The following is a 10,816-nucleotide window of genomic DNA, read 5'->3' as shown; positions in this document are numbered from 1 at the left end:
CTTCCCAGGTAGGACTTAGTTTACCCGCGTTGGCCGCCTTTGTAGATTGAAAAACTTTTTTAAGCACGAAGTCCCCAGTTTTGAAGTATCGCAGTCGTGCTTTTCTGTTGTAATATCGTTCGATCACTTGCTTTTGTGCTGCCATTCTTGTTAATGTGGCTTCTCTCTTGCCCTCCAGTAGATCCAAATTGACCCGCATCTCTTCATCATTAGATTCTTATGTTGTTTGTGAGAATCTTGTACTCGGTTCTCCTATTTCAACTGGGATTAATGCTTCATCTCCATAAACTAAAGAGAAAGGAGTTTCACCTATGCTTGTCTTTGTTGTCGTGCGATATGCCCATAAAACTCCAGGTAACACTTCAGGCCAATTACCCTTTGATTACTCTAAACGTTTTTTCAAATTGTTGATTATGACTTTGTTCGTTGATTCTGCTTGCCCATTGCCTACTGGGTGATAAGGTGTAGATGTGATTCTCTTAATTTGCCAGCTCTCAAAAAACTCAGTGACTTGAGCTCCGATAAATTGAGGGCCATTATCGCATACAATCTCTTTTGGTACACTAAATCGGCAGATGATATTACGCCTAATGAAGTCTTTGACCTCCTTTTCTCGTACCTGTTTGAATGCTCCTGCTTCTACCCATTTAGTGAAGTAATCAGTAAGTACTAGCAAAAATTTTACCTGACCTTTTGCTTGTGGTAATGGACCCACGATATCCATTCCCCACTTCATGAATGGCCATGGTGATATGAGCGCATGTAACAACTCCGCAGGTCTATGCATGTTGTTACCGTACCTTTGACATTTATCACATTTAGCTACAAAACTTTCCGCTTCTTCCTCCATTTTAGGCCAGTAATATCCTGCTCTAATCAAAGTTCTTACTAGTGATCTTCCTCCTGCGTGATTCCCGCAATGCCCTTCATGTATTTCCCTCATTACATACTCCGTTCGAGAAGGTCCGAGGCATCTTGCTAATGGACCACCGAACATCTTACGATAAAGATTCCCTCGTTTTAAACAGTAACGAGCAGCCTTTTTTCGAAGTGCATGCGCTTGCTTCTTGTCACTAGGGACGATTCCGTACTGTAAAAAAGCAACAATTTCGTTTCTCCAATCCCAAATTAAATTATTAAAATTTACCTCATTCTTATCTGGATCGAGAACTGAGTGAAATAAATGTATAATTGCAGCATTTGCATCTTTTGCTATATCAGCTGCGGATGCGAGATTAGCTAAGGCATCTGCTTCAGCATTCATCCCTCGATATCTGTATGACCTTCCAAGTTTGGAATTGCTTTATCATTTCCCGTACCTTTTCCAAGTACTGTTGCATCCTTGCTTCCCTAGCTGTAAGTCCCCAGCATTTGATTAACCACGAGCTGTGAGTCACTTTTGATCACTACTTGATTTATACCAAGTTCTCGTGCCAATTCTAAACCTGCAATCACAGCTTCATACTCCGCTTCATTGTTAGTTACGGAATGACATTTAATGTCTTGCCTAATAGTTTCACCCGTAGGTGGTACTAAAACAATTCCTAATCCTGCACCTTTTACGTTAGATGAGCCATCAGTAAATAAGGTCCATGTTCCAAGATTAGCCCCATTATGTACTTGTACTTCTTTTTCTGCTTCTAATTGCATCCCTTGGCTAAAGTCAGCGACAAAATCAGCTAATATCTGTGATTTTATTGCTGTTCTAGGTAAGTACGTAATTTCATATTCACTTAGCTCTATGGCCCATTTAACTAACCTTCCCGATAATTCATGTTTATGCAATATATTACGTAGGGAATATGCAGTCACTACGACAATGGGATGACATTGAAAGTAAGGTCTTAACTTCCTAGATGCCATGATTAGAGCAAGTGCTAATTTTTCCAATTGTGGATACCGTGTCTCTGCATCTAACAAAGATTTACTAACATAATAGATAGGAGATTGTTTACCGTGCTCCTCTCGAACCAAAACCGCGCTTACCGCAACTTCTGAAACAGCAATGTAGATGAACAGTTTCTCCCCAGCCTTGGGTTTTGCTAGCAAAGATTGATTTGACAAGTATATTTTCAAATCCCTAAGTGCTTGTTGACACTCATCATCCCATTCAAAATGATCCTGCTTCTTAACAGCCGAGAAGAATTTAAAACATTTTTCCGATGATTTAGAAATGAACCTTCCCAAAGCTGCGATTCTTCCTGTCAGTCTTTGAACCTTTTTCTTGTTGGAAAGTATATCCGGAATTTCTTCAATGGCCTTAATCTGCGCAGGATTCACTTCAATACCACGGTTAGAAACAAGAAAACCTAAAAATTTTCCTGATGCCACACCAAACACACATTTTTCTGGATTCAACTTCATATTATATTTTCGTAAAATTTTAAACGTGTCAGATAGGTGTGATATATGATCTTCTGTATGTTGGTTCTTAACTAGCATATCATCTATATATACTTTCATGGTTTTACCTAAATGTTCTTGAAACATTTGGGTGACCAACATTTGATACGTTGCACCTGCATTCTTAAGACCGAAGGGCATTACCTTGTAACAGTAAGTCCCCCTGTCTATTATAAAAGAAGTTTTTTCTTCATCTCCTGGATCCATCTTGATTTGATTATAGCTTGAATATGCATCTAAAAAACTTAATAGCTCATGCCCTGCAGTAGCATCAATTAACTGATCGATGTGCGGTAAAGGAAAGGAATCTTTTGGACAGGCTTTATTAAGGTCTGTGTAATCTACACAGACTCGCCACTTACCGTTCTTCTTTGGAACCACAACAGTATTAGCTAACCAGTTAGGATATTTTACCTCACGAATTGAATCAATTTTTAGCAACTTTTGAACTTCCTCTTGAATCACCTTATTTTTGAAAGTTCCTTGCTTTCTTTTCTTCTGCTTGACGGGAGGATATGATGGATCTTCATTCAACTTATGAGTCGTGACTTCCGGTGGTATCCCTGTCATGTCAGAATGGGACCAAGCAAAACAGTCCGCATTAGCTTTTAAAAATTCAATCAATTTACGTTTTACCTCCGGGCAAAGATTAGCTCCTATGTACACTTTTCTCTCGGGCCAATGTACAAATAACACCACGGCCTCTAGCTCTTCTATCGTTGTTTTGATGTTCTCATTCTCCTCCGGTTCTTGAATGGTATCAGGTCTTGAATCCAAATCTATTTGCTTTTGCTCAGGTGAGGTTGACTCCGTGTTACCCTCACCTAAATTCTGTAATTGCTATTTGTCTTCACCTTTAACAGTTGAATCTGCAACGGAATTGATGCTTCTAGATGTTTGTTGATCGCCTCTGATTTGGCATATTCCCCATGGAGATGGGAATTTAATAACTTGATGTAAAGTTGAAGTAACAGCTTCCATGTCATGAATCCATGACCTCCCAAGAATCATATTGTAAGCCATTTCCATATCTACCACTTGAAATTTGGTATCTTTAACGACGCCTTCTGCGAATGTGGTAAGTATTGCCTCCCCTTTTGTTACAACACTAGAGTTATCAAATCCCGACAAAGTATGCGCCTTTGGGATTAATTTATCCTCCGCTTGCATCTCGCGCAATACCCGTATTAAAACAATGTTTACAGAACTACCTGGATCAACCAAAACTCGTTTCACGTTAGTATCATGTACAAGTAAAGATATTACCAGTGCGTCGTTATGCGGAGTTATGAGTCCCTCGGCGTCTGCATTGTTGAATATAACATTCTCTTCTTCCAGTACATGTCGAGGCCGCTTCCCGTGGGTAATTGTCACTTTTGAAACCTTTTTATATGATACATCATTGATCTCTTCACCTCCGCTTATAACGTTGACAGTTCTCTTGGGCGAAGGTGGTTTTGGAGGCTCCTGTCTGTTCTTCATGTATGCCTGTTTACCTTTCTCACTGAACAACTCAGTAAGATACCCTTGTTTTAACAAATGATCAACTTCACCTTGTAGAAACCTGCAATCTACTATTTTATGCCCATGATCGTTATGAAATTCGCACGAATGATCAGGGTTTCGTCTGTTCGGATTTGATCGCATTTCCTTTGGCCATCGTACCTTATCTCCCATGCTTCTTAAAACAGCCACGAGTTCAGAGGTGCTTACGTTGAAGTTGTAACCACCGAACCTTGCCTTTAGACTTCCATCATCGTCTCGTGACCCGTGTGTGTTTCGATCATTCCCGAACCTTGATGAGGAGCCCGATTCCCTTTTCCTAGGTTTGTGATCGTACCTTTGATTATCTTGTCTTGATCGTGAGTCCTTTCCCGCAGGTCCCATGTATGGTTCGTACCTATTTTTACCGGATCTCTTTTCATTTTCCATACGCCTTGAGCTTACCTTTTCTTCTGTTTTATGTCGTAAAATAATGTCTTCTTCAATCCTCATCTTTGTACTGTATCTGTTGTAGACATCATTCCACGTTGTTGCTGGGAATTCTCAAAGGCTTTCTTTGAGTCGCCTCGTGGCTTCTGAACTCTTCTCATTCAAATTACTAGCAAAGGCTATGGCTGCCCAATTGTCAGGTACTCGTGGTAGCGTCATTCTTTCCCGTTGAAATCTATCTACGAACTCTCTAAGTAACTCTGAGTCTCCTTGCTTGATTTTGAAGATATCTTCCATTCGCTTTTCAACTTTTTGAGCTCCCGAGTGTGCTTTGATAAATAAATCTACAAGCTCAGCAAACGAATTTATAGAATTTTCGGGTAAAAGAGAATACCATGTTAAGGCTCCTTTAGTGAGTGTTTCACCGAATTTTTTGACCAAGACCTACTCAATCTCTTGCTTAGTCAAATCATTGCCCTTGACACCTGTTGTGAATGCAGTAACGTGATCTCGTGGATCTGATGTACCATCATACTTTGGAATATCAGGCATCTTAAACTTCTTTGGAATTGGGAGGGGAGCAGCACTTGGCTTCCATGGTTGTTGGGAATATTTATCTATATCCACTCCCCTGATCATGGGTGGTACTCCAGGTATTTGCTCTATGCGTTCATTTTGCTCCTTAAGCTGTTTCTGCAAGGTTAGTACTAGATTTTGTAAATCAGAGTTAACTGGATTACCTGGGTCTCTCTCTTGTGTTTCACTAGGGGTTCCACCGATGCCTGAATTAACCAATCCTGAACGAGGATTCTCCAAAGTGTTGTTGTTTGGAGTAGATGTGGGTGGAACAGTAGGTAATTGGCTAACAAAAGCTTGAAGAGCGTTATTGACTTGAGAGGCAATGAGTTTTTGTAGAGCCTCATTCATGGTTTCAACATTTTCGAATTGAGCCTGTCCATCTGTGTGAGATCCATCAGGAGTGCCTTCACGAGACCGTCGTGGGGAGCCTCGTGGAGAACCCTGTGGAGAGCCTCGTGGTGAATCCCCCTGAAGTTGTTGGATTGTCTGAATTTCTGGGTTTTCTTGAGTGTTGTCATTGTTGTTCGACATGATTGATACAATCAAGAAAATTAGATTGAGATATGCTTGATTATCAGATTCCCGGTAACGGAACCAATTTGTTTAACCAAAAATTAGATTTTAGGTCAAAGCTTGAACTTAGAAGAACTCGGGTTACTGATAATCGGAAAAGTATATAAGAAAGAGATTTTGAATAATATGATTAGAAAGCAAATAGAACAAAATATATTCCAGTAATGTTTTTTTTGTCCCCCTACAGTTGTTTGTGACTTTCCCTTTCATAGCTGTTTTGGGAATACAGATTTTCCCTTTGTCATAATAAAACAATTATGGGTAATTAATGACCTTAAATGTTACGTTATGCAATCATATACATTCAATACATATTCTCTAACGTTTCTAGTATTTAATACTCATTAAATGCTGTATCTGGGCTCTTTTTGCTGTCAGATTCATTCCTTTGTCTCTTATCGATCCTTGACCTTTGAATGTCTTGAATAGGTACGAGCTTTGAATTATTTGTATGACTGCTCGTACCTTCTTCATTTAACTTGCTCGTATCTATCGTTGCTCGTGTCTGTTGTTGCTCGTATCTGTTAACCAACCTTAATTCTTTGACTGCTTGGTCAGTCTACGTGCCATGACACATCACCATATAAATACATATTTTCCCCAATACACCTTGAGCCATTTCTCACAAAATCATAAGTATGGAGCTCGTATAGTAGAAAATTTTCTTGGAGACACAAGATGTTTGATATAGAAAGAATGCTTCTTGGAATAATTTATACATGCGTACATGTTTTGCCATCGGGGCTTGACTAATCTATATGGACATGGTTCATTCGACCGTTTGGCCCATTACAAAGTTTTCCCTATCAAGACCCTCTGACATGAAGGACTTTCCTCGAAAATATAACATCTGAGGGTGATGCCCCCCAGTATTCGAGGTTGATTGCAAAGAAGCCTTAGATACTGTTGAATTTTCCTCAAGTAGCACATAATGGTTATCTCATTAAAAACATCGTCGGAAAAATCCATTTGGGATAAAAATCGATCTAAGGGAAAAAGAGAGGGTGCGGGCAGGGGGACGGTGGGGAGGCCGGCTCCACCGGTTGGTTGCCGAAGATGACCCCTCGCCTTGGTCTGGTTTTGACATCCTCCCCTTTAACCCCCCAGCGGGGGGCAGATGGAGCATTGACGAAGATGCTTTCTAGTAGAGCTCATCACGACCATCATAACCTAACTCCGGGACTGCTACGGGCACTGATCCTTCTATTCAAACGTCATAGAATTCATGATCGACCATTCCATTTTTGCTTTCAGCAAGTAGGCGGGATGATGAATGGAAGCGAGATTGGATTGACGTATAGAAACTACAACTACATATTTGATCCCCTTTTTTCTTTTTCTTTTTTTAAACCCAAGTCAGTAGGTTGGATCATCTGATCTTGAAATAGGTCATCCCGGCTATCCCGATCTTTTATCCGTTCCGAACTCAGCAGAGTGGGTTTTGGCTTGCCCCTTTCTATCTTATTAGTCAAACCTAAACGTCCTTATTTCAAAAAACAACGCTAACACCCTATCTATAGTAAGGGGCGTTAAGATGTGGCTAAAGTCTCTTCGATGGTAGCGTATATTACGCTCGAGGTCTCTCTTTGAACCAAATCTATTTTGTCCTATCTCAACAAAAAGTATTTCTAACTTGCTTGCTTCTGACTCCCTATGAGCCCTTACTTTTTTGGGGGGTCAGTGTGCAATGCGTGCTTTAAAACCTAAGGTCCTCGTGTTGAAGAGTTTCTCTATGTCTTCGATCGAATACCTGCAATAAGTTAGTATCAAATACAAATGGAAAGGGGGAAAGTCATACCTTTGCAATAATACCTTTTGAGGAGTGATATATTCCAATTGTTTGGCAATTGTTCTCCCTCTATTGTGCCAAGTTTGTAAGATCCCTTTCCGATGACACCGAGGACCCGATATGGTCCTTCACAATTTGGGCCTAGTTTCCCTTCGTTCGGGTCTCGAGTATTGAGGGTGACTAGGGTGATACGTCATTGATAATATCCTTTTTATTTTGTGGTCCTCGAGGAATTTTGTCACTTTGTTGCTGATAAATTGTTTTCCATTGTCACACACTATTTCGGCGGGTATCCCAAATAGACATACGATGTGATCCCAGATGAAGTCTATAACCTCTTTCTCTCTCACTTTCTCGAATGCATGTGCTTCAACCAATTTAGAGAAATAGTCAGTCATAAATAAAATGAACTTAGCTTTACCTGGGGCCGTTGGCAGAGGGCCGACGTCATCCATCCTCCATTTCATGAATGGCCATGGGGTTAGGACCTGATGAAGTCGTTCTTTGGGATGATGGATCATTGGTGCCAACCTTTAACATTTATCATATTTTCGAACAAACTCCTTAGTGTCTTTTTCTATGTTATCCCAGTAGTATCCTGCTCTAATGATTTTGTGAATCAACGATTTTGCGCCAGAGTGGTTCCCACAAGTGCCTTCATGGACCTCTTGTAAAACATAATCGGTGTCTCTTGGTCCTAAACATACTGCCAATGGTCCATTGAATGTCTTTCTGTATAATGTTCCATCTTCAGCCAACGTGAATTGAGCAGTTTGGTTTGTAGGGCCCTCGACTCTTTAGGGTCCGATGGGAGCTTTCTGTTCTTTAAGTATTCAATATATTTATTCCTCCAATCCCAGGTTAAGCTTGAAGAATTTATCTCGGCACGACCTTCCTCGATCACGGATCTCGAGAGTTGAACGACAGTCCCCGAGCTGATCTCGTCTTCTTCGACCAATGACCCCAAATTTGCAAGTGCATCGGCCTCACCGTTTTGTTCTCGAGGTACATGCTGTAAAGTCCATTCCTTGAAATGGTGCAAAGTTACCTGCAGCTTGTCCAAATACCTTTGCATTCTATCCTCTCGGACTTCGAAGGTTTTGTTTACTTGGTTCATCACCGGTAAAGAGTCACACTTGGCTTCAATGACTTCTGCTCCCAAGCTTTTAGCTAGCTTGAGACCTGCAATCATGGCCTCGTACTCGGCCTCATTGTTAGTCAATCTAGAAGTTTTCATAGACTGCCTAATAGTGCTACCCGTGGGTGGCTTCGAAATGATGCCTAGTCCGAACCCCTTCACATTCGAAGCACCGTCTGTGAAAAGGGTCCATACCCCCGATGATGTGCTTGATTTTAAAAAGAGTTCCTTTTCAACTTCAAGTACGAGGGTTGGCGTGAAATCGGCCATGAAGTCCGCTAGAATTTGAGACTTGATGGTCGTTCGGGATAGATACTTGATATCATACCCACTGAGTTCGACGGCCCATTGGTCCAATCGGCCCGACAGTTCGGGCTTGTGCAAAATATTACGAAGTGGGTAAGTGGTTAACACACATATGGGGTGACATTGAAAGTATGGTTTTAACTTTCTAGAAGCGCTTATCAGTGCAAATGCCAATTTCTCTAAGTGTGGATATCTAGTTTCTGCTTCTCCCAAGGTTCGACTTATATAATAAACGGGAAATTATGTACCTTTCTCTTCTTGAACCAGGACACCACTTACCGCGATTTTAGATACTGCCAAGTACAAGTAAAGTTTCTCATCTGCCTTTGGATTGTGAAGCAGTGGCGGGCTCGACATGTATCGCTTTAATTCCTCTAATGCCTGTTGGCATTCTGGGGTCCAGGTGAAATCGTTCTTCTTTTTGAGTAGAGAGAAAAATATGTGGCTTCGATCCGACGACCTCGAGATGAAACGACCTAAAGCAGCTATCCGTCCAGTTAGCCTCTGCACGGCTTTTACACTGTCCACGACGGTGATGTCATCGATGGCCTTGATTTTATTGGGGTTGATCTCGAACCCCCGATTCGACACCATGAAGCCCAGGAATTTGCCCGAACCAACCCCGAAAGCACATTTTTCGGGGTTGAGCTTCATGTTATATTTCCTCAAAATCTCGAATGTTTCCTGCAAATGAGCCAAATGGTCCTCTGCGCGCAGGGACTTAACTAGCATGTCATCGATATAAACTTCCATTGACTTACCTATTTGTTCTTCAAACATTTATTTACTAGGCGTTGGTAAGTAGCTCCAGCATTTTTTAGCCCGAAGGGCATTACATTATAACAATATGTTCCATACTTGGTGATAAATGAAGTCTTCTCCTGGTCTTCCGGGTTCATTTGAATTTGATTATACCCGGAATAGGCATCGAGAAAGGTAAGGATCTCGTGGCCAGCTGTGGGGTTGATCATGCGATCGATGTTAGGCAGTGGGAAAGAATTTTTGGGGCATGCCTTGTTTAAATCTTTATAATCTACACACATTCTAAGTTTGTTCCCTTTTTTAGGGACTACGACTATGTTGGCTAACCATTCGGGATATTTCACCTCCCGAATGGACCCTATTTTGAGAAGTTTAGTTACCTCGTCCTTTATGAATGCGTGTTTTACCTCAGACTGGGGCCTTCTCTTTTGTTTCACCGGTTTGAACCTAGGGACAAGGCTTAGCCGATGTGTCTTTATCTCCGGTGAGATCCCTGTCATGTCTAAATGGGACCAAGCAAAGCAATCTATGTTATCAATAAGAAATAGTATAAGCTTTTTCCTGAGTTCGGGGGTTAATCCCGTTACCAGGTATACCTTTCGCTTGGGCAGGTACTCGATCAATATAACTTGTTCCAGCTCTTCGACCGTTGATTTGGTGGCATCAGAATCTTCGGGAACAATAAAAGTTTGAGGAGTTAGAAAATCCTCTTCTTATTCTTCTATCCCCTGCTTCCCCGATTCGGTCGAGGCTGGTGGCTGTGATTGCTATTTGGCTTCCTGTTTACCTTTGATGCTCGACCTTTTCGAGGTTGATAGCATCGATATCGGCGTTATCTCATCAACTGCAAACATCTCCTTTGCAGCATACTGCTCCCCGTATACTATTTTTACATCGTCTGTCATCGGGAATTTCATCATTTGGTGGAGAGTCAAGGGGACTGCCCTCGTGTTGTGGATCTAAGGCCTCCCGAGTAGGGCATTGAACCTCATGTCGCCCTCGATCACGTGGAATTTGGTATCTTGAATGGTTCCAGCCATGTTCACCGGTAAAATAATCTCCCTTTAGTTGTTTCACTGGCCACGTTGAAGACGTTTAAGACGCGAGCTGCGGGCATGATTTGATCTTGTAGGCCGAGTTGCTCCACCACCCTCAATCGGATGATATTCATCGAGCTACCTGGATCCACTAAAACATGCTTAACTTGAATTTTATTTAATAAGATAGAAATTACTAGAGCATCGTTGTGTGGCTAAGAAATGCCTTCTGCTTCTTCATCGTTGAATGATAAGGAGCCTTCAGGCACATAATCTCGGGTTCGTTGTTTGAATATG

Source organism: Nicotiana attenuata, unplaced genomic scaffold (assembly GCF_001879085.1).
Source record: "Nicotiana attenuata strain UT unplaced genomic scaffold, NIATTr2, whole genome shotgun sequence".
NCBI classification, from domain to species: domain Eukaryota; kingdom Viridiplantae; phylum Streptophyta; class Magnoliopsida; order Solanales; family Solanaceae; genus Nicotiana; species Nicotiana attenuata.
Note: the sequence above shows the minus strand (reverse complement) of the source record.